The sequence below is a fragment of the Pan troglodytes genome, chromosome 1, assembly GCF_028858775.2.
Source record: "Pan troglodytes isolate AG18354 chromosome 1, NHGRI_mPanTro3-v2.0_pri, whole genome shotgun sequence".
Classification (NCBI taxonomy): Eukaryota; Metazoa; Chordata; class Mammalia; order Primates; family Hominidae; genus Pan; species Pan troglodytes.
This window is the reverse complement of record NC_072398.2, coordinates 163,324,826-163,348,107: the sequence shown is the minus strand read 5'-3', so window position 1 is coordinate 163,348,107 and position 23,282 is coordinate 163,324,826. Positions and strand designations below refer to the sequence as shown.

Genomic DNA, 23,282 nt, shown 5'->3' with positions numbered 1-23,282 from the left:
TAACAGTGACTTTCGAGGTAAATATGGGACTATCTTAAAATATAAAAATGTGTGTAACCTAAAATCCCACAATTTTATTTCTCTATATGTATTCCTGGAAAGCAACAGACACATACAATATGCTCACCAAGGCATTATTTCTGAAAGCAAAAGCTTTGAAAGAATGAGGGGCTGGCACTGGCAGCGTGGTCAGAGAGAGGCTGGACCCACAGGGGCTGAGAGGTGAGCCATGGAGAATGCCAGTGGGTTACTGTATCAGGGTAGGGTTGCCCCAGAGAGAGGGCTCAGCACTGACTGTCTGGGTTAGGATAGCTAGGGAGCCATAGCCAGGCCACAGAGCAGCCATGGCACCCACAAAAGCTAAGCCAAGATTGAATGAGGCAAGGGCAGCACCCCGTTCCCAAACCCAGAGAGGAAATGACTAGTTACCAGCCTTGGACTTCAGGTTCTGATGTCTGTAGAAGAAGCAGCAAGCAGGCAGACAAGGAACATTACCCTGAAAAGCAGAGGAAGGACAGGGCCCAAGGACTCTAGCTCTTCCATCTGTCCAGTAAGCAGCAATAGCCATGCCAGCCCCCTTAGACCCAGGAACCATCACAGGGAGGAAACCAGGAGGAAGAAAGGCTGTCAGAGAGACACAGCATCTTCTCCAAGAGACATGGTACAGCATCTAAAAGGAACTGCTTAAATGATCATGTTAGACTACTCTTTAAATCAGGCTGACTCTTGAGCATATTTTTTTTCCTCCCACTCCCCAGGGGGTGATTTGGTGAGGAAGACCGAATCAGCATAGAAAGATCATTTTTGTTTGAATATCTGAATTATGAGGTGAGCGCATTATGTCATCCTAATAACCTCTGCTTTTTATTTTTCTTTCATGAAAGAAATTTCAAAGTTCAAAGAGAGAAGGCATTAATATTTCTCAAGATGCATAATGTGATTTTATAAAAACAAATTGCAGAAAGTTGTAGGATTTCAAAAGTGGATCCCAAAGATGGTCACGCCCTTTCAGTCCAAGAGCCACACCTCAAGAGGGAAGTGGGGCACAGGCACAAAGGCTGGAAAACCCTGAGGATTCCTGGGAAGCCAGCCTTGGCTTGTACCAGGGAGGGTAGGTATTCTTATATTGATTGCAGTACTCTTTGTGGTGATGATTAGCAGTGTGTTGATCTTCTTGAATAAAGAAAGAGAAGGGAATTTCAAAATGAACTTGAAAAACATCAACCTTGGAATAAAATAGAAATAATAAAATAAGAATAATTTGAATCACAATTAGTGCACATCTTATATGCATTATTACATTTTATCATCACTGTAGCCTTACAAAGATAGCTATTATTATTATCTCCCATTTTACAGATGGGGAAACTGAGGGTTAGAGATGAGTTGTCTGCAAATATGGCCAAGAATTCCTCCATCCCAATATGCAAATGCCCTTTCTTCCCACTGAGTGTTGGAGTCTATTTCCCCTCCTGTTGAGCCTTGGCTGGCCTGTGGTGGCTTTCAACAAAAGAATGAATTGGAAGTGATGACATGCTCGTTCTGGCTTACATCTTAAGAACACTGGCAACTTCCATTTCCGCTCTCTTTGAAGCCAGTTGCCATGTCAGGAAGTCTGAAAAACCTGTTAAGAGAGAAAGGCCACATGGCCAAAGGCCACATGGAGAAAAGGGTCCAATTTTTATGAGAGACTAAGAAGGAAGAGGGGAAGACCCAGCCAGCCCCCGGCAATTTCAGCTACCCAAGACATGAAGTGTTAGATATGTGAGTGAGGCCTTCTTGGTCACTGGAAACCTAGCCAAGCTCAATGATGAACGCAGCCATGTGAGTGACCCCAGCTGACACAATGTGGAATACAAGAATTGACCCAGTACACCCAAAGAATTCTAGTAAATAATAAAATAGCCATTGATCAGGCCACTACGTTTGGGAGTGATTCATTATGCAGCAAAAAATATCCGAAATAAGAGATTAGAAGCTTGCCTATGGTCATACAACTGGTAAGTGGTAGAGCCAGGCCTTGAGGCCAGGTCTTTCTGACCTCAGTGTCCAGGCTCTTAACAGCTGCATGGCCAAAGACTATAAATCATTAAAGATATGGAAATTATTAGCAGAGGTCTACTAAATCACGGAATATGAGAGCTGAGGAAAGAACAAGGATGAGAAGAAGGAACACACTGAGAGTGGAGATGAGCTTCCAGGAGCTTGAAACAAACCTTTTATTCCCATATTTATTGAGCATCTATAATGCTTGAGGCAATTTTGTAGGGGCTCTGAGAGATTCAGAGGTGAATGCCATAGGGTAAATGATCTCAGGAAGATAGCAATCTAATTAGGAAAAACAAAAATGCATAAAAATCATACCATATAAAGTAAAATGGTAGAGCTGCTATAGAACACAGTTCAGCAGTTCCTCAAAAAATGTTTCCCTTTAAAAGGAATGGGAAAAGCTGCAATTACTTTTGTACCAACCTAATATTATATGATCCAGCAATTCTCCTTTGAGCAAAAGAGTTGCTTAAACAAATATCTATACATTCATTTTCATAGCAGAATTATTCACAATAGCCAAAAAAGGGGCAAGTAACCCAAAGTCCATGGACAGATGAGTGGATAAACAATATGTGGTATGTGTAGACAATGGAACATTATCGAGTCTTTAAAAGGAAATTTCGGACACATGGGTGAAGCTCGAGAACATTATCCTAAGGGAAATAAGCCAGTCAAAAAGAACAAATCCTGTATGGGTCCACTTATAAAACGTACCTAGAGTAGTCAAATTCATAGAGATAGAAAATAGAATGGTGGTTGCCAGGGGCTAGGAGGAGCGGGGAATGAGGAGTTAGTGCTTAAAGTGTCCAGACTTGCAGTTCAGGCAAATGAAGGTGTTCTGGAGATGGATGGTGGTGATAGTTGTACAACAATGTGAATATACTTAATACCACTTAGCTGTACACTTAAAAATATGTATATTTTACCACAATAAAAAGCAATAGATTTTTAAATTTTTTTTTGAGACAGAGTTTCACTCTTGTTGCCTGGGCTGGAGTGCAGTGGCGCAATCTTGGCTCACTGCAACCTCCACCTCCCAGGTTCAAGTGATTCTCCTACCTCAGCCTCCTGAGTAGCTGGGATTACAGGTGTCTGCCACCACGCTTGGCTAATTTTTTGTATTTTTCGTAGAAATGGGGTTTCACCATGTTGGCCAGGCTGGTCACAAACTCCTGACCTCAGGTGATCCACCTGCCTTGGCCTTTCAAAAAGTGCTGGGATTACAGGTGTCAGCCACCGAACCTGGCCTAGATTTTTAACTATGTAGAAAACAAATGCTAGACAAGGCAGAGAGTTGTGAAGAGAAGAAAGCCAGGTAGGGAACAGTAGCGAGGGCTCATCACAAGCTCATCATGGGCCAAGCACTCAACTAGACTTCACACATTTTTCGTTTCATCTAGGCTTCTCAATGACCCAGAAAGGTCAATAGTATTACCCCAGGTGATACGAGGAGGTAAGTTTATGGATTTAATTGTCCACAAAATGTGTCATAGACAGTTACAAATTGGTTCAAAAGTTTTAGATAAAGTCAAGTGTGATAAATCCAGAATGAATTATTTAAGGAACTATAGAAATGAGGAGTGGGGGAGGCTAGGTATTTTAAAAATTTAAAAATTAATTCCACAGAGGAAAATAATGGCCCTGCACCAATTTTCTTTTAAAAGTTTGTTATGGCTGGGCTCAGTGGCTCATGCCTGTAATCCCAGCACTTTGGGATGCCAAGGCAGGAGGATTGCTTGAGGCTGGGAGTTCAACATCAACCTGGGCAACATGGCAAGTCTCCCTCACTAAAATAATAATAATAATAATAAATAAAATGAATAAAAATTAAAAGTTTGTTTTTTCATATTTCAGAAATAGTGAACAATTAAACATTTTATAACTATAGAATGTAAATAGGAAGATAAAGCCATACATAACCTCATCTCAGAGGTAAATTGCTAATATTTTGGTATATATCCTTCTAGTCTTTTCTCTGCATATGTATATAGATATTTTTTCCAAACTGGAAAACACCTGTAATATGTATTTTTATATCCTGACTTTTAAATCTTCATATATAAGGGAACTATTTTCTTACATTACTAAATATTCTTTAAAACATGATTTGTAATGATTTGCCATCATAAGGACAGGCCCAAATTTTACTAAACCACTCTTATTTAGAGAGTTTTCTTTTCTCTCTTAAATAACACTGCAATGACATCAGTATACATACATCTTTAACCATAATCTCTAATTATTTCCTTAGAAAGTATCCTAGAATCACACCAAGTGTTTTAATGCCACTGCCAGAGACAAAAAATTGGTCCGAGAGACCTTGTTTTTGAACCAGAATGGTGAGTATACTTCTTATGTAAAGATGCATCTTTGGGTTATGCTCTTAAAAATTATCTGTGCCTCTCTTGGTCTATGATAGTTCAGATAAATAAATATATAACTTATTTATAGGTCAGCTACATAAGTCATTGTTATATAGTATAGACCAATAAATCAGCATGTATTATTTTTCTTGGCATCTCATATTGCCTGACATATAGCAGGTATCCAATACATATTTGATGAATGAATGTCTATTGAATGAAATCCTGCAAAAATAAAGGCACTTTCAGCTTGAACATGAGGACCAAAAATTGGAAATGTGAAATTACAGCGCTTTCACTTCAGTGGATGATTCACAGGCCCAGCTGGTTTCGTGCGTGTTTTATGAAGAGCAGTGTGCAGCGCTGTTCTGTAAGTATTGCAATCTGGGGGAATGGTCTCAGCGGGTTTAGAGCAAATCTTTTGGTGTAGGGTCTAACAAAGCAACTGCTCTCTGAGCCAGGGGAGTGCTGGTCTTCTCTGGTGAGCAGTGTGGGTGGCCGCTGGTTCTCGGCTTTCCTCCCATTGTGTTCAGACAGCCTACGTTGCTCTTGTTTGCTCTGTGTCACTAGGGCCCTGGGGATAGCAAGAAATCTGTCCAGAAGTGTAAAACCACCCTTTTTATGAAACAAGAAAGTTGGAACAAGAACATTCAATGAGCTGACTGGCGATCTCAGAAAAGACACCCAGCAATGGCAAAATATAAAACAAAAGGGTCATCTGAGATTTGGCATCCTAAGTCACTTACTTCTCTCTATCAAAGGGAGCTCCATTTTCTATAAGCTGCTGCCTTTACACACCCTCAACACAGATGTTTCTCCCTCTCCTCAGAGTTTGTAAAACTCACTCCATGAGGAAAGTTTCTGTCCTGCAGGTGGGTATAAGAGTGTGACCAGGAAGCACAGTATGGGATACAGAAGGCCACAAGGAATGGTGGAAAGGAAGATGACATGGAGAGAAAGGGAATCTGGGACTCAGTCTTGAGTCTTTCTGAGTGACCTTGGTCAAGTCACCGAAGCATTCATTCAACAAACATTTGAGTGCTCAGTATATACTCCAGCAACGCTGTCCAAGAGAAATATAACAAAAGTCACACATGTAATTTAGAATTTTCTAATAGCCACCTTGAAACACAGTAAAAATAAGTAGGTAAAATTAATTTAAATAGTATATTTTCTTTAACCCAGTATATTTGAAGTATTGACATTTCATGATGTAGTCAATATAAGAAATTATTTAAGAGATATATTTACATAGTTTTTACCATACTACATCTTTAAAATGAAGTATATGTTTTATACTTATGACACAACTCATCTCAAACACTACGTTTTCATCGGAAATAGTCAAGCTTTTTTAGGTTTCATACAGCTTACAGCTGAGAAAGGATATTCCCCTACATAAATTATTCCAAACATACTTAAAAGTTTTTCAATAATAAAATCAGACTTTACATTAAAATTAAAACACAATGAAAAATTCATTTCCTCCATCTCATTAACCACATTTCAAGTGCTCAGTAGTCATATATGGCTAGTGGTTACTATACTGGATCACTCAGTTCTAGAGCTCATTGAACTCTGCCCTCTGGATTTCAATCCAATGGGGAATTAAGACCAAAAATATATATATATATCTAGCGACTACAATATAAGAAGCCTTTTTATCTAAAACTTATCTGGATGTGTCTAAAGACTTATCTATTCTTGTCTTGAAACTAGAGGTCTGTAGGTTAATTTTTAGCCAGTTTAGTTCAAAGGAGTCATAAAAATGATACCTAACTTAAAACATTTTTCAAACTTAAAATACATAAAGGTATGACAATTCATCAATCTTATGTGACCAAGGGATCGCCGAATAAGAATTTACTGATGGAATTTTGAGTTGCTTTCCTTGCATGTGTCAGATCCATTGTGCAGGAACAATAATTTTCAATAGGGAAAAAATTCCAAGTTGTAAATGAAGGCCAAGGTCAAGGACTGGCTACAGCCAGTGGAGAAGCCACATGGGCAGGGTTCATTAATGGTAAATGTGGCAAACACTGTTCACTGCCTACTCAACCACCATCCTCACTTTCTTCTCTGCCAGACAGAACTCTGGTTCTATTCAGTTAGTAAATGGGGATCCCTTGATCTTATCAAAGCTGTGCACAGTCTATGCCAGCCCAGGGAAGAATCACGATTGGCTTAAACCTTTGCCAGTAATTGCCTAGGGGTAGGCATAAGAGTTAGTTCTGGCCAGTGAGATTTCAGGGTAAATCTTTTTTCAAAGACTTTCTCCCTAAATGGAGAGAGTTCACAAGGAGAACATGTTTGGCCCTTGCCCCTTTCTTTATGTTCGAAATGCAGCTCTGTAAGGAGTTGCAGCTGCAATCTTAGGCCCATGGGGACATTAGCCTAAGACTACTTGAGACAGCTCTTCTACAGTTTGTTGTACATAATGAGAACTCAGTAAGTCATCACTAAGCATGAGAATTTGTCTTTTCCTTTACAATTTTATTGACTTACCCAGGTTCCTTTGAGGCCCATCTCTTCCATAAACCCTCTGTGATCCCTCCAGCCTGCAGGGGTACTCCCTCTTGCAGGCCCATAGTACTTACTTAATTGATACTTAATCATATACTATCTTGAAACACTCTTCATTTCTTTATCCTAACTTGACTTTTTATATGTCTAACTATGTTGAGGGCAGACCCCATGTGTTCTTCTTTGTATCTTCCATCACATCTAGCACCATCCAGGTACTGGGCTGCTGTTCAAAAATATCTATAAAAGAAGTCAGTGAAAGAATAAAAGAGTAAAGACAGACATCCTCACTCTCTTGATCATGGAGTGGTATTTACCTTAAATGGCACTTAAGCCAGTTGCAAATTGATGGTCTAGGTTACTATTATTATATCGCATAGATTCTTAGGTTCTACTTCAATATTTGATCCAATGTTTATCCCTATTTTTAAATTTTGGATTAAAATTACCAATTTTGGATTCATGGTATTCTTACTCACTTTATTGATGCTCTAGTTTTTTCCCCCTATATTTCTTTTACTCAGATTGCAAAGAACTTATTCTAAATCTCTTTCCATTTCTTCCTTGAAAATTCTCCCTTCTTACATTTCTGCCACCTAGGGACAAATGTACTTCAAATATTCCTTGGAACTCTGTTCTACTATCCCCTCCACTTCCCAAATGTGGTAGTCTCTGAAGGCCTGGACAGAGAGGGAAAGCCTGACCACAGTGCCTATAGCTGGTTAGTTCAAAATGGAACCAAAGCTAGTGTGTGGCAGCCAAGAATTGCAGCAGCCTAAGTCCCCAGGGCATGCTGACGTACAAACATGGGAAGCCAAGGGCCTACGCCAGTTTCTAGAGGCAAACAGAAGGGATCAAAGGTCAGCAGCTCTGCAGAAGCTGGAGCAAAGTGGAAGCCAACTAGAAATGCAGCGCACCAGCATGGCACATGTATACATATGTAACTAACCTGCACAATGTGCACATGTACCCTAAAACTTAAAGTATAATTAAAAAAAAAAAAAAAGAAATGCAGCAAAAAACTTTCCAGGCAGTTCCAAGAAGAGCATTGGAAGGGCCTCACTCTCCATTATCAGTCAGAAGCCACACGGCACATGGAAGTGTTTCCCCTGCATGCACAAAGGGAAGAATGAGAGAATGCTTCCTAGTACATCTTCTTTTCCCAGGCTCACATTTTTTACAGTTAACTTAGGCTATTTTATTTATTAAACAAAGTTAATTCCCTCCATATCCTCTGAGGACTGGGCTGCTCCAGAGTCAGCTGGCCCCTTGCCTGGCTGCCTGCACATTTTCAACTGAAGGACACCATCAGTTTGGACACGTCAAGGATGCCAGTAGGATGGTGGTTTCCCTAGGCTGTTTGCCTGCTGGAGAGCCTCTAACATGCCTGCAAGCAGGGGAAAACAGAGAGAGAGAAAAAGGCAATAAAATGTGGAAAAAAACAGATCTATATCTAGTCCTAGAACAGCAGCAATGTCCAGAGGGCAGCCAAAAGCCCAGTGAAGCAAGTAAAAGATAACAGACTGCAAGCAGCAGGCAGCAACTGACAGATTTCTCAGAGCAGGCAGGAGGTAGTCTGCGCAATTATACAGGGATAAAGCTGAGACCCACAAAGGCAATGAAAAGAGATGGAACAATGCCAACAAAGGCTTGAGGGTAAAAGGAGCATCACAGGGAAATAGGAACAAAGCTTCATGTGAGCCATTAGATACCAGATAAAGAAAGTTCCAGATCGATAAGACATATTGGGTCATCTAAGAGGAAGGGAGGATGATGGGAATGGATTTTTCAGGACAAGTGTTTTAAAAACCTTGTTTTATCTAAAAAAAATAAAGATGAGCTCAAAATGAGATCACTGGGGACTGTCACTTCAGCCCACAGCTGCCATAGTATAGGAGGGGGGGCAAGGACTTCTAGAAGTGCAAAGTCACCCCATTGACCCATTGAGGGGACTCCCTGAGGTGTTAGACATCTGTTACTGGTGGCCCTGGATTGGGCTGCTGGCTGCAGTGTAAGGGAACAATGTGGCAGGACAAAGGGAGAATTCTGGTTTCTGAATGCAGCAAGGAAGATCTTAATCTATAAGGAAAGCGGCCAGTCGCTAGGAAGACAGTCCGTCCAGGGATAGAGAGGCTCATGGCAAGGGCAGGCTCAGGGGAGGCAATTTGATTGATTTGATGGAACACTTAATGTTATCTACGTAGGTGACAGTGACTCTCCCTGTTTTTACCAGGAAATTTCTATGAGGGCATGGGTTTGTTTAGGTATGCAATACTCAGCACTCGTTTGGCACTTAGCCTCCCTCTCCTCCCTTAACCTTCTGCCACATCCTCTGGCCCATTTCCAAACCTGGATCATTTCCATGATCCCTTTTTCCCTTATCCTGGGGCCCTGAGCCCTGGTCTGCCACACGTCCACTGTGAGGCCTGGACAGCCTAGAGCCTGCTAATGATTTTTCGTCCATTTCTAAGCCCACTTGCCACAAACTTTTTTAAGTGTCTGCTCTCAAGTGAGCTTCATTTTAATAAAAAGGAGTTCCTTCTATTTCCACCCCCTCTCCTCCAGCACACAAATGCCCCCAGGTCCTTTACTTGTCTTTTAACTTTGATCATCTCTCTTCCCATTATCTCCCAACTGGATCCCTTTCAGCAAATGCTGTCAATCTTCTCTTTCCCTTTCCCCTGCTCTGGTCAGCAGATAACATCATGTCAGCTTCAGGTATTACATAATCTGACATCCTCTCTTCTTCATAGTCCTCTGTTTCTCCCCTCTCTTTCTCATGCCTGCCTCCTCCAAGCCTTGCACTGTTTCATAGTCCCCCAAATCCCTCATCATCCCCTTGACTTTCTTCTCCTATACGTAAAAGAGAGGTTTTCCGCTTTAGCTGTGTTTTAGATCACCTGAAGAGCTTCTAAAAAGTATTGAAATCCCTAAACGATTGAAAAGAGGATCTTGAAGAAATATTTGCCCATCTGTGTTTACAGGAGCATTACTCACAATAGCCAAAAGATGGAAGCAACCCCAGTGTCCACAATGAATGGACCAACAAAATGTGGTATGCCCATACAATGAATATTATTCAGCCTTAAAAGGACAGGAAATTCTGACGCATACTACAACATCGATGAATTTGAGGATGTTATTTTAAGGGAAATAAGCTAGTCACAAAAGTACAAATACTGTATGATGCCACTTATGGCAGGTACCTAGAGTAGTGCAGTTCAGAAGCTGAAAGTAGAATGGTGGTTGCCAAGGGTTGTCAAGGAGGGGAGAATGGGGAGTTATTGTTTAATGGGTACAGTGTTTCAGTTTTGCAACATGAAAAATGTTCTGTGGATGGTTGGTGGTGATGTTTGCACAAAGTGAGTTTACTTAAAATCTCTACACTTAAAAATAGTTAAAATTAAAAACTAGCCAGGTGTGGTGGCACACGCCTGTGGTCCCAGCTTGGGGAGCTGAGGCAGTATGATTGCTTGAGCCCAGGAGGTTGAGGCTGCAGTGAGCCATGATCATGCCACTGTACTCCAGCCTGGATGACAGAGCCAGACCATCTCAAAAAAGAAAAAAAAAGCTAGAATGGTAAATTTTATGTTATATATATTTTACAATTTTAAGTAAATAAATAACTCTTTTTTTAAAGTATGGATACCTGTTCTCCACTCCAGATCCCCTAAATCATAATCTCCAGAGTGGTGAATGTTTTCTATTCATTCAATTGACAGTGACTCTGTGCCACGCCCTGTGCTGGGGGCTGGGGATACAGACATGAAGCACACAACATCCCCTTGTTGAAGAGTTCACAGCCTAGGGAAGAGAGCAAGCACTTTGCATACAGTTGGCAAGATGAGTGATGAGAGAGGAGTGTTCAACCTAGGATCAGAGGCTGGTGGGTGGACAGCACCTAAAGATTCCTGGAGGTGGCGTTGTTATCTCCACTTCCTGGCAATCCCTCCTGCTTTCCCTTGCTCCTTGCAATCTTGCAATCTGTCTGTTAAAATATTTGACTGGTTTAAATGCTCCACCCCATCCCCATGTATATATTAACCTTTATGTGGGTTTATAATGCGTTCCTAATTGCAAAACACTGTGGTGGCATGTTCCATGTGGCAGAGATAATGCTATGGGTTTGCCCACTCTTGTGTTATTTTCCTCTTTCCTGGGCACTCAGGCACAGATTTTTTCTCCACCCTCCCTCTTAGGTTGAGGCCATGTGCCTAGATTTTGGCCAATGACGTGTGAGGAGAAGGGATGCAGGCCACTGCCAAGTCAGACCCTTGTCAAAACCTCCATCCCCTGTCCTCTCCTCCCCTTCTTTGGCATCAATGCAAACTCTTGCTTTATAAGGACAAACCTCGAGGTAGAGAAGGGTCTCATGACCAGAACTGGTCTTGCTGTGAGTGAAAAACAAACTTTTATTAGGTTAAACCACCTGAGAGTTTAGGGTTTTCTGTTGCAGTTGCTGGCTTTAAATACCCTAATAAGTTCTCCATCTCTGTTCCTTCATTCAATCATCACTTTATTTATTATTTTTTAAATTTTTAGCCCTGATTGTCTTCCTGGCATATAGCTGTGGGCATTCTCATTACCCTTATTTTCTCTTAGAATCCAACTGGGAATTGTCCTCCTGAAAGGTGCTGGAAGTCTCGGCCACAGGGGTTCTGCTGGTTTTCCCCTTCCTCCGTGATGTGCGGCATTCTCCTCCTTTCCTCACTTATGAAACAAAGGCATTTCCCAATAGTTTTACTCTGGGTTTCTCTCCCTCTCTAACACTATTGTGTCGGTTGAAGGAGAATCAGGAGGAGGTAGGGACAGCCTCACACAGCGGGAGGATCCCTTGAAACCAGGAGTTCGAGACCAGTCTGAGCAACATGGTAAGAACTCATCACTAAAATTATGCCAGGCTCGGTGGCCCACCTGTAATCCCACCTATAGAAGGAGAGGGGAAAGGAGGACTGGCTAGGAAGAGTGCCAGGTTGCTGTGCACCTCTGAGAAAGAGTGGACCAGGCTGCTGAGCTCCTGAGCAGAGTGCTTGTCAGAAGACTCCCATGTTGAGCAGGAATGGCTTGGCTCTAGTACCTTTGCCATGCTCTGACATTGGCTGGGAGCAGCCTGGGGAGTGTCGCCTCAGTAGGAATGCTGCAGTTGAACCCCAAAGGGGCAGCAGCTACAGGCTGTCAGCTACTACACTCCTCCCATTCTGGTTCTCTCTAAGGAGATCTGGGGGTACTCCCAGGCTGCCACATGTGTCCACTTGCCCTGCTTCTTTGTTGCACTTCTCCTGTGGGAGGCTCATTAGTTCCAGTGTATCTACTAACACTTGATATCCCAGGAGAGTTAAGCGTGAGACTCAGACCATGAGTAAGAGCATACTTTGTATACATGGTTCACTTCAATCTTTGCCTTCTCTGTGAAGCTGTCCTCCCCCCACCCACCCCCATTCCATAACACTTGTGCACCCACTATCATCTCTGCACTTGCCAAATTCTAGGTTTTGAAAAATGTAAACCCTACTTTCCCCAATGGTTTGTGAGCATATTTGTAAAATATGTAAACAAGTAAGGTGTGGTGGCCTGCGCCTGTAGTCCTAACTACTGGGGAGGCTGAGGTGGGGGGATCCCTTGAACTCAGGAGTTCGAGGATGTGGTGAGCAATGTTTACACCACTGCACTTCAGCCTGGGTGACAGAGCAGACCCTGTCTCAAAAAATAAAAATTAAAATTAAAAAATTTAAAAAAAGGAGGCCAGGCACGTTGGCTCATGCCTGTAATCCCAGCACTTTGGGAGGCGAAGGCAGGGAGATCATTTGAGGTCAGGCAGGAGTTTGAGATCAGCCTGGCCAACATGGTGAAACCCTGTCTCTACTAAAAATACAAAAATTTGTGGGGTGTGGTGGCACATGCCTGTAATCCCAGCTACTTGTGAGGCTAAGGCAGGAGAATCACTTGAACCCAGGAGGTGGAAGTTGCAGTGAGCCAAGATCATGCCACTGTGCTCAAGCCTGGGCGACAGAGTGAGACTCTGTCTGGAAAAAAAAAAAAAAGTAAATATATTTATCTTTGCATCCTTATAGCCTGATACTATGTGAGACATACAGTCGGAGCTCAATTGCATTGTTTGTTGAATAAATTTTAGTATTAGAAATAATTACTGGGCTTACCATGGAAAGTGTGGAAAACTGAATCAGCTGAGAGCAAAGGAGTTGCTTTCAAGTCCTAGCTCCAATGTTTAGAAGCTCTGTGAACCTGGGCGAGTTACTTAATATCTTTGACTCTCATTGTCTTGTCCATGAAAAAAGGAAGTGACCTTAATGAAGTCCCCACTCAGAAGCAGGCATTTCACACATGGTAACTCACTTAATAGGAGTTACCTGCCCATCCCAGTGATAAAGCTATTGTGAGGATCAGCAAAACGTCAGATGGGAAAGCATCAGGCAAATGCTAAAGCTCTGTAAGGATGTAAGATAGGACATTTTTACCACCTCTGTACACACAAATCCCAAATCTTCATTTCTACCCCAGCCTACGTCCCGAGTTCCAGGCTGGAATCCCAGATCAAAGCAAATGCCTTATCAGTAATTACTTCTTGCCACATCAGACCCTAATTCATTCTTTTGGACCCCGTCTTACGCTATTTCCCTATAAGGCAGACCCTCTGCAGGGTTCGAAAAGGCCTAATTCTGTGAGCAAGACTGCACCTGCCCAGACTGAGCTTTTGCTCACGATTGTCCTCTGTTTGGGGAAACGTCATCTCTCTCTCTGCCTACAGAAATCTTGCTATATTTAAAAGCCAATCTCAGATCCTACCCCTACCAAAGTGCTGTCTCGTTATTCTCACTCCTACAACAGCCACTAGTAGTACTATTAATATCACTACAATTACTAACATCTAGTTAAAAGACTGCCTGGGTTTGTATTCCTTAATTCTGCCATTTACTAGTTGTCTGACCTTGAGCAAGTCAATTAACGTATTTACATTTTAGTTTCCTCATCTGTAAAATAGGCATAAAAATCCTCCCATCTCACAGGGGTATTATGATGACCAAATGAATTAATACAGATAATATGTACTACAATGGTTTCTATTTGATAGGAGATAAAATGACTGTCTGCACCTCAAATGTAGCACTTAATTAACAAGATATTTCCATGTGACAGGGTTAATTTTATTATGCTTTAACTATGGTTGGGTACTATGCTAGTCATTTTACCTGTATTAACTTATTCATGTCTTACTATGATCCAAGTCCCTACTTTTTTTAAAAAAGAAAACCGGCCAGGTGTGGTGGCTCATGCCTGTAATGCTAGCACTTTGGGAGGCCAAGGCAGGAGAATCACCTGAGCTCGGGCATTTGAGACCAGCCTGGGCAACATAACGAGACCTCATCTCTATTTTTTAAAAAATGAATAAATAAAAATAAAAATAAAAAACAAGAAAACTGAGGCACAGAAAGTAAAGCAATTCGCTCAAGGTCGTGAATCTAGTTAGTTTCTACAAACTTCAAATTTAACTCCAAATTCTGTACATTGATACTACACCACACTATCTCTTTAATATGTGTAAGTCTTAACAACCAGATTGCTGGTGGCAGTGCCTGTCTGCACTTCTTGCTACTTGAGCCTGTCTCTCAAGCACCATAATAACTACTTGATAAATACATTTTCGTTGATTGATTAGTTCCTGCCACATTTATTAAGTGTCTCAGTGGCAGGCAGGCAGAAAGGTAAAGCACAAGTTCTATCTAAGTAGGAAATACTATTATGGTATATTATGTATTATAGTATGTATACACACACACACATATAACATATGTTATAGTACAGGATATCACAGACAGTGGAAGCACAATAAAATGAGCAATCAATTGATCAATTCAGTACGCATCAAATAGCACCATGTACAAATGCCCAAAACAGAAATTACCCAAGAAAACACTGCTTAGCAATAGCCTACCTAGAAACATTAAATTAGCAAGCGAAACTTGCAGGTCTTCTGCAAGAAGGGTGAAGTCCTCCCTTACCCTTCTTGAATTGCAAAATGTTGTAAACAGATCTCCAGCAATGTTTTTGATGACCGATCCAGGGTAAGGAGACTGCCAGGAAGACAGCTGCCTCCTCTGCTGACTCTTACTCATTACCTACTGACGGAGCACTTCTCCACTCTAGACCACAGCCACAGGAGTAAATAACCCTCAATCAACAGAGGCATTGAGTTTAGCTGAAGTGGGCGCACCAGGTGGAAGGAAGGGATGTTATACACCTGGCACTAAGCATGCATTCTATGATGAGATCCTCACTGTACTCTCCGGATGGTCATTTCTAACACTTTCCTCAAACCTCCTACTCCTCCCCACTTCTACTGATGGCCTCAACTATGCTTTATTGAGAAAATGAAAAATTTTAGAAGAAAATTGCTTCATCTTCCCACCACTGAGTTCCTAAGTTTAACTGAATCTGGGTCCATTTTCTCCTTCTTCCCTCTTGTTACCATGCAGAAAGGGACCCTCCCACCAACAAAGGCTGATCCCTTCACTTGCTCTAGAAGCCATCCTCTCTTCTCCCAGGGACTTTGTTCCTTTTTGGTTCCCTTTTTTCTTCCATCATTATTCTCTCTCTCTCCCTTTCTCTCTCTCTCTCTCTGTCTCTCTCCCTGTCTGTCTAGTAAGTCATTCTTATTGGCATAACATGTTCTAGCACCTCCTATATTTAAAAACAAGCAAAAGCCTTAACATCACATTCTTTCTTAGCTGCTACCTTGATTTTCTAAGGTTGTCTACATGTGTCCATATTTCTTCTCCCCATTTGCTCATTTCTCTCTATTATTTTACATTTTAATTGAACACACAGAAAAACTACATAACCATCACCACTATTCAAGGTTCTTACGGGCATCCCTCAGATTCTGTCTCCCTACATCCCCTCCAAAGGTAACCACTATCCTAAATTTTGTTTTTTTAATCACTCCCTTGATTTTTTTCTTAATCAGATTTGCTGTCAAATAACTTACCTGCAGTAAATTCACATAATTTAAAAGTACATGCTGGGCATGGTGGCACATGCCTGTAGTCCCAGCTACTTGGGAGGCTGAGGCAGGAGGATTTCTTGAGCCCAGGAGTTTGAAGTCAGCTGGGGCAACATAGTGAGACCCCATGTCTAAAAAAATACAATGCAATGAATTTTGCTACATATATGCCATCATGTAATCACCACCACAGTAATGATCCAGAACATTTCTTTCATCCCAAAAAGTTTTCTCTTGCTTCTTTGCAAGTCAAGTTTTATCCCTACCCTCAGCCACTAGCAAACACTAATTTCTGCAACTAGTGTCTTACCTTTTTTAGGATTTTATATAAATGGAATCATATAGTATGTAGTCTTTTGTGTTTTACCTCCTTCAGTCAGCATAATGCTTTTGAGATTCATCTATGCTATTGTATGTGGTAATAGTTCATTCCTTATGCTGAAGAGTATTACACTATATGGATATACCACAATGTGTTTATCCATTTGCAGTTGAGAGACATTTGGGTTGTTTGCAGTTTTAGGTTATCATGACGAATGCTGCTTTGACTATTCAAGTACAGGTCTTTATGTGAACATATGTCTTCACATATCCAAGAACATATGTCTCTTGGATGTATACCCAGGGATGGGATTGCTGGGTTGTTTGTAAAGTGTATGTTTCACTTTATAAGAAACTATCAAGCTTTTTCCAAAGTGGTTGCACCATTTTTTCATCTCCACCAGCAGCGTATGAGAGTTTTGGGTGCTCCTCATCAACATTTGGTATGATCAGTTTTCTTTTTTTTTTTTTTTAGCCTTAGCCATCCTAGTTACTATATAGGGATATCACGCTATCACGCTGTGGTTTTAATTTGCATTGTTCTACTAACTAATAATGTTGAATATCTTTTTATGTGTTTGTCATCAATATATTTTCTTTGATAAAGTATCTTTTCATATCTTTTGCTCATTTTTAAAATTAGATTTTTGTCTTCTTAAGTTGTAAGAGTTCTTTATATATTCTAGATACAAGTCTTTTACCAAATATTTGTTTCGCAAAGTTTTCTCCCAGTCTGTGGTTTGCCTTTCCATTTTCTTAACAATGTCTTTCAAAGAACAAATGTTTTAAATTTTTAAAATATTATTTTTAAGCATTTTTAAGTGTTACCAATTTTTTTTCTTTTATGGCTTTTTGTATCCCATCTTAAAAATCTTTGCCTACTTCAAAGTTATTGCAATAATCTGCTAAATTGTTTTTCCTATAAGTTTAATAGTTTTAGCTTCTATATTTAGGTCTATGACGCATTTCAAGTGAATTTTTGTGTATGGGGTAAGTTAAGGGCCTATTGCTTTAACACTATTTTTTGGAAAAATTATTATTTCCACATTGGAATACCTTGGCACTTATGTCAAAAATCAATTGACCATATATGAGTGGGCCCATTTCTGCGTCTCTACTCTTTTCAGTTAATCTTTATGTGTTTCTTTATGCCAATACCATAACATTTGTAGAGTAAGTCTCGGAGTCATGTAGAGTAAGTTTGTTTTACTTTTTCAAAATTATTTGACTATTTTAGGTCCTTTGTATTTCCATCTGAATAAGCTTGTCAATTTCTACCAAAAAAAAAATTTCTGCTTGGAGACTCTACTATCTATAATGGTGGCATGGAGAAGAGGTAGAGAAGTTTCTTTCCACAGCAAACAATTATAAAGCTGGACAAAATTATTAACAACAACCATTTTGGAGCACTGGTAAATGACCAAAGTCAAGTAATAATTTTAGAAGTTTTACTTATGAAAATTTCACCACACCAAATAAGAAGACTGAGTCTGTGGCCTTCTTTGTTCTGGACAGGGCACAGGAGGCATTCCTATGCAAATATCCATGTTGAATAGCAAGAACCTACAGTTTTAATGGCTGGAAGTGGTTGTCTTGGTTTGAGAAGGGTGGCAGAACAGCTAATATGGAAGAATTGTATTAACAGACCTGAGAGAGCCATAGAAAGACTGATATAATAAAATCTCCACTATCTCTGGATAAATGCTAAGCTATGTGTGCATCCCAAAGAGCCCAGTTAAAGTTAAAAGTCTGAAAAGACTTGAAAGTCTGCTGTACCTTTAAATGTGCTCCTCGGCCTGGTGCGGTGGCTCACGCCTATAATCCCAGCACTTTAGGAGGCCGAGGCAGGTGGATCACCTGAGGTCAGGAATTCGAGACCAGCCTGACCAACATGGAGAAACCCTGTCTCTACTAAAAATACAAAATTAGCCGGGCATGATGGTGCATGCCTGTCATCCCAGCTACTCGGGAGGCTAAGGCAGGTGAATTGCTTGAACCCAGGAGGCGGAGGTTGCGGTGAGCCATTGCACTCCAGCCTGGGCAACAAGAGCAAAACTCTCCCAGAGTGTGCAGCCATTGATGTCTCTGCTCAGTTTTTAATTTTTTGTTTTCTCCTTGGAGAAGTGATTGAGGGCTCCTTAGGCTTTCCCCTGCACCAGCATAGGTTATTGGTAAGCCAATATGTTGGGTGGAGGCTATGCTCAGACACCTCAAGCCAGTAAGACTTTCACTTTCTGCCATCTGAGTGTATCAGTTGAGGAGCACTTTTTTTTTTTTTCAGACAGAGTCTTGCTCTGTCCCCAGGCTGGAGTGCAGTGGCATGATCTCAGCTCACTGCAACCTCCATCTCCTGGGTTCAAGCGGTTTCCCTGCCTCAGCCTCCCTAGTAGCTGGGGCTACAGGTGCACGCCACCATGCCCAGCTAATTTTTTGTATTTTAGTAGAGACGAGGTTTCACCATGTTGGCCAGGATGGTCTTGATCTCCTGACCTCATGAGCCGCCCTCCTCAGCCTCCCAAAGTGCTGGGATTACAGGCGTAAGCCACTGTGCCCGGCCTATCTTTTTATTTTTATTATAGATGGGCTATCACTATGTTGCCCAGGCTGGAGTGCAATGGCTATTTACAGGCACAATCCTGCTATTAATCAGCATCAGATCTTTGACTTGCTCTATTTTCAACTTGGGCTGATTTATCCATCCTGAGATAACCTGGTGGTTCTCTCCTTCCACGAAGTTACCATATTGATGCCAAGCTTAGTGCAGACACCTGATCAGCGTAGCACACTGCAGCCCCAAATTTCTGGACTTAAACAATCCTCCCACTTCAACCTTCCAAGTAGCTAGGACTACAGGTGCATGCTACCACACCCAGTCTCATACGGTATTTTTAGAGGAATTACTAAAAAATAAAGCAAATAAATATAGCTATCAAGTCAGAAGAGGAATTAAAATAAAAGAATAAATTTTTCATTATTCAGCTCCCACTATAAGTGAGAATATGAGGTGTTTGGTTTTCTGTTGCTGTGTGAATTTGCTGAGGATAATGGCTTCCAGCTCCATCCATGTCCCTGCAAAGGACATGATCTCAATCCTTTTCATGGCTGCATAGTATTCCATGGTATATATGTACTATATTTTCTTTATCCAGTCTATCATTGATGGGCATTTGGGTTGATATCATGTCTTTGTTATTGTGAATAGTGCTACAATGAACATACACGTGCACACAGGTAGGGGAACAACACACACTGAGCCTGTTGGAGGGTGCAGTTGGGGGAGGGAGAGCATTAAGAAAAATAGCTAATGCATGCTGGGCTTAATACTTAGGTGGTGGGTTAATAGGTGCAGCACACCACCATGGCACATGTTTACCTATGTAACAAGCCTGCACGTCCTGCATGTGTACCCTAGAACTTAAAATTAAATAAATAAATTTTTAGCACAAAAAAGAGTAAAGGAGGAACATAGGAGCAACAAGAACAAAAAGACGAGATGAATAGAAAAACAGCAAAATGGCCTAACTTTTCTAGCACTTGATGGTTATGTTTAGTGTGAATGTCCTAAATATTCTAATCAAAAGTCAGGTATTGTCAGACTGGACAAAAAAGCAAGATTCAGTATTTGGTTTTTACTTGAGATGTGCTTTAAATTCAAAGACACAAATCTCGTCCAGTGAATTTCTTACTTTGGATAATCTCTAGAAGTTCCATTTGGGTCTTTTTCACATTTTCAAATTCTCTTCTCATTATGGCTATATTTTCTTCTACCTTTTGAACATATGGAGTGGTTTTAATATTCTTATGCACTAGTTTCATCATTGATATCATTTTTGCATCAGTTTCTAAGGACTGGTTTTTGTCTGTGTTTTGGGATATTATTTTACTGCTTCTTTGCATTCTCATGGTTATTTATTTTTTTCTCAGATACTGGACATTGTCAATTTATGTCGCTGGTGGCTAGATTTTCTTGTATTCTTTTAATAATGTCGTACTTTTTTCTGGTATGCAGTTATTTGGATAACAGTTGGATCCTTTCAAGCTTGCTTTTAAGCTTTGTGGTTTTGGGTCCACAGCAGCCTCTAGTAAGGTTTTATGCTGACTGTTAAGATGTTTTACTTCTTAGTTTCCTACTGATGCTCCATATATCATGAGACCTGTTCACTCTGACTTGTGGAAGCAAGAACATTTCTCAGTCCTATGTGAGATCCAGGAATTCTTCTGCCTACTCCCTTCTGGTAGGTCTTTCCCTGACCTCAGGTTAATTCTCTCTCACTCCCATTTATGCCTAGTGTTCCATTAATGGAACGCTAAGCATGTGGGAGTTATTTATATCCTACTGCTCAATGTCATCGCCAAGGTTTGATTTTTCAAATACAAAAAAATTGCAACCTCAGGTATAAATGGTTTAAATAGATCATTCTGCAGATCCCCAGAGCTCTCCTGTATAGCTCCCTCCTCTACACTACTCTGCTCTGTAAATTGTGGATGCCTTGTTCTCCCAAAACAACAATCTGCTTTCTTCATTACTACTGGATTTTGTTTGGGGTTCAGTTTTTCAGTGCTACTGCCTGAAAACTCCCTTCAGGGGGTAAGCTGGTGCAATTACAGAGCTCACCTGGTTTGTTTTCCTTCACTCACACACTACAGTCCTGCTCTGCCTATTGTCCAATTTCCAAAAACCATTGTTTCATGTATTTTTCCAGTTATCAAGTTGTTGAGGCAGAAGAGTAAATTTGCTGTCTGTTCTAACATGTTGGCCAGAAGCAGGAGTTTCAGTTCTTTTGTTTTCTAAAAATACTTTTATAATATTTTTAAATTTGGGGTATTTTAAGATTATTTTAAATGCACAGTAAATAATACTGTAAGTTGGGGTTGTTTTTTGGTAATTTTTTCTCCATTCAAAGTACTATTTATTTATTTTTCTACAAGTTTCTCCTTTAATAAGGGCCTGTTTATTTTGTGGGGAAAAGGCCTCAAACATCAGGCTGTTCACAAAAATAACCCACAGTATCAACTTTGGAAAACTATCTTAAGACTATTACACTGATTTTTTTAGAGGATGCATTTGACATGCCAACTCTCATTCACAAAAATACACTGTTACATTTGCGCTGCACTGCCCCACACAGCATACTTCTGTGGGTATAACCCACATACTTCCAACTCAAAGCTGCCCTCCAGTGCTACTGAACTAAATGAGATTTCCTTTGCAGTTAGGGAAGCAACTACTGAACTCATGTATGAATGAAAAGAACTGTTCTCCTGCATAATAAGAGATTATTTTAGAGACAGTTGATAAAAACCATACATCCTTTTAATCGATAAGTCATAAAGAGCTATCAAAATTAAAAGCAAAAATTACAGGGTAAGACTTAACAAAACTACTAGGAGCCTCAAAGGAAGTGATAATGAGACTAGGCTCAGAGCAATATGAATTAATGAACATGGTAAGGACAAGGATGGGGAGAACAGTGAGCATGTGCTGAAGATCCCAGGGGAGAGGATCAGGTGAGGAATTTGATCTTAGACAGCCGCCTAGGTAAAGAAATAATGGGATAGGATTTCTAAACCCCATCATGTGTTTAAGAGTTGTTCTCAGCTGGATGTGGTGGCTCACACCTGTAATCCAGCACTTTGGGAGGCCGAGGTGGGTGGATCACCTGAGGTCAGGAGTTCGAGACCAACCTGGCCAACATGGCAAAACCCCGTCTCTACTAAAAAAAATACAAAAATTAGCTGGGCATGGTGGCACGTGTCTGTAATCCCAGCTACTTGGGAGGCTGAGACAGGAGAATTGCTTGAACCTGGGAGGCAGAGCTTGCAGTGAGCTGAGATTGCGCCACTGCACTCCAACCTGGGTGACAGAGCAAGACTGTCTCAAAAAAATAAATAAATAAAAAGTCATTCCCGCCATTGGCGCTGTCTCTGTCATCCTCCCCTCTCTCAGCCTCTTTTTCATCATCCTTGATTATCTCCAGTTGGTCACCCCCACATTCAGTATCATCGTCATCCAGCAGGTCCTTCTCCTCAGCAGAGTCATCTGCAGCCCCTCAGATTCCATCTTCACATTAGTCTCATCTTACTTCACGGAGCTGCTGCTCTGCCCGTCATCTGTCTTCACATCCTTCAACTCTACTCCTTGTAGGCTCTCCTCCTTTTCAAATTTCTCCAGATTTTCCAGTAGAGAATCCACTTTTTGTTTTATCTGGGTCAATTCCTTCTTATGGCCTGAAGGTCATCTCCTTTCAATTTGGAAGATCCCCACTGCCCACTCTTAGAATTGAAGCCACTTTTGCCCCTTTGTGAGGTGTTTCCTGATACATGCTGGTGTTTTGAGGGTACTACAGCCCAAGCACTAGGAGGAGGAGGAGAAGCATGTGCTGGATCACTGTGCGTCCTGTCATAATAATCCCATTGAAAGTCACAGACCAAGTCAAAAGAGAAGCCATACATCTCCGCTGCGGATCATCTCACGCTGGCTTTTCCTCAGTTCACTTTCAGCTCTGCAGCCAGATTAGTATCTAAAAGTTGGCTGGCAATCATTCTGCCATCCCCTCCTGCCACAGTAGGCTGGATATTTCTCTCATGAACACAGTGAACAGAGGCAAAGCCCTTATGAACAGAGCCACCCACAGTTTTGCCATACTTTGAAAAGGTTGCTTCCACATCAGACTTCTTGACCACAAGAGTGTTGAGATATTCCCAACGAATACTCTGGGGTTCATGGAGTGAGGATTTGACTTGTTGATAACATTGCTAGCCATTATGTTGGATGGGAAGGTTTCTCACAAAGCCAAAAACAGGAGTGGGAAGGGATATTCTGTGTCTCCAACTCCAGGGTTCCATGTGGAGAAGCCAACTGCTGCTTGAGGTCAACAACGTGGTCACGACCACTCAGTATTCATCTCAAAGTTTACTTATAAAATTCATCTTCATTGGTCTAACTACAATTCATTCATTTTGCTGCTGTATAATCTTCCTTTGTGCAAATATACCAAAACTTA

The 23,282-nt window shown here is 41.0% G+C and overlaps 1 pseudogene; it reads right to left on the bottom strand.

The window, feature by feature from the left end:
* Positions 1–1,547: 1,547 nt before the first annotated feature.
* On the bottom strand, positions 1,548–23,042 carry LOC745669 (heterogeneous nuclear ribonucleoprotein C-like; annotated as a pseudogene).
* Positions 23,043–23,282: the final 240 nt, after the last annotated feature.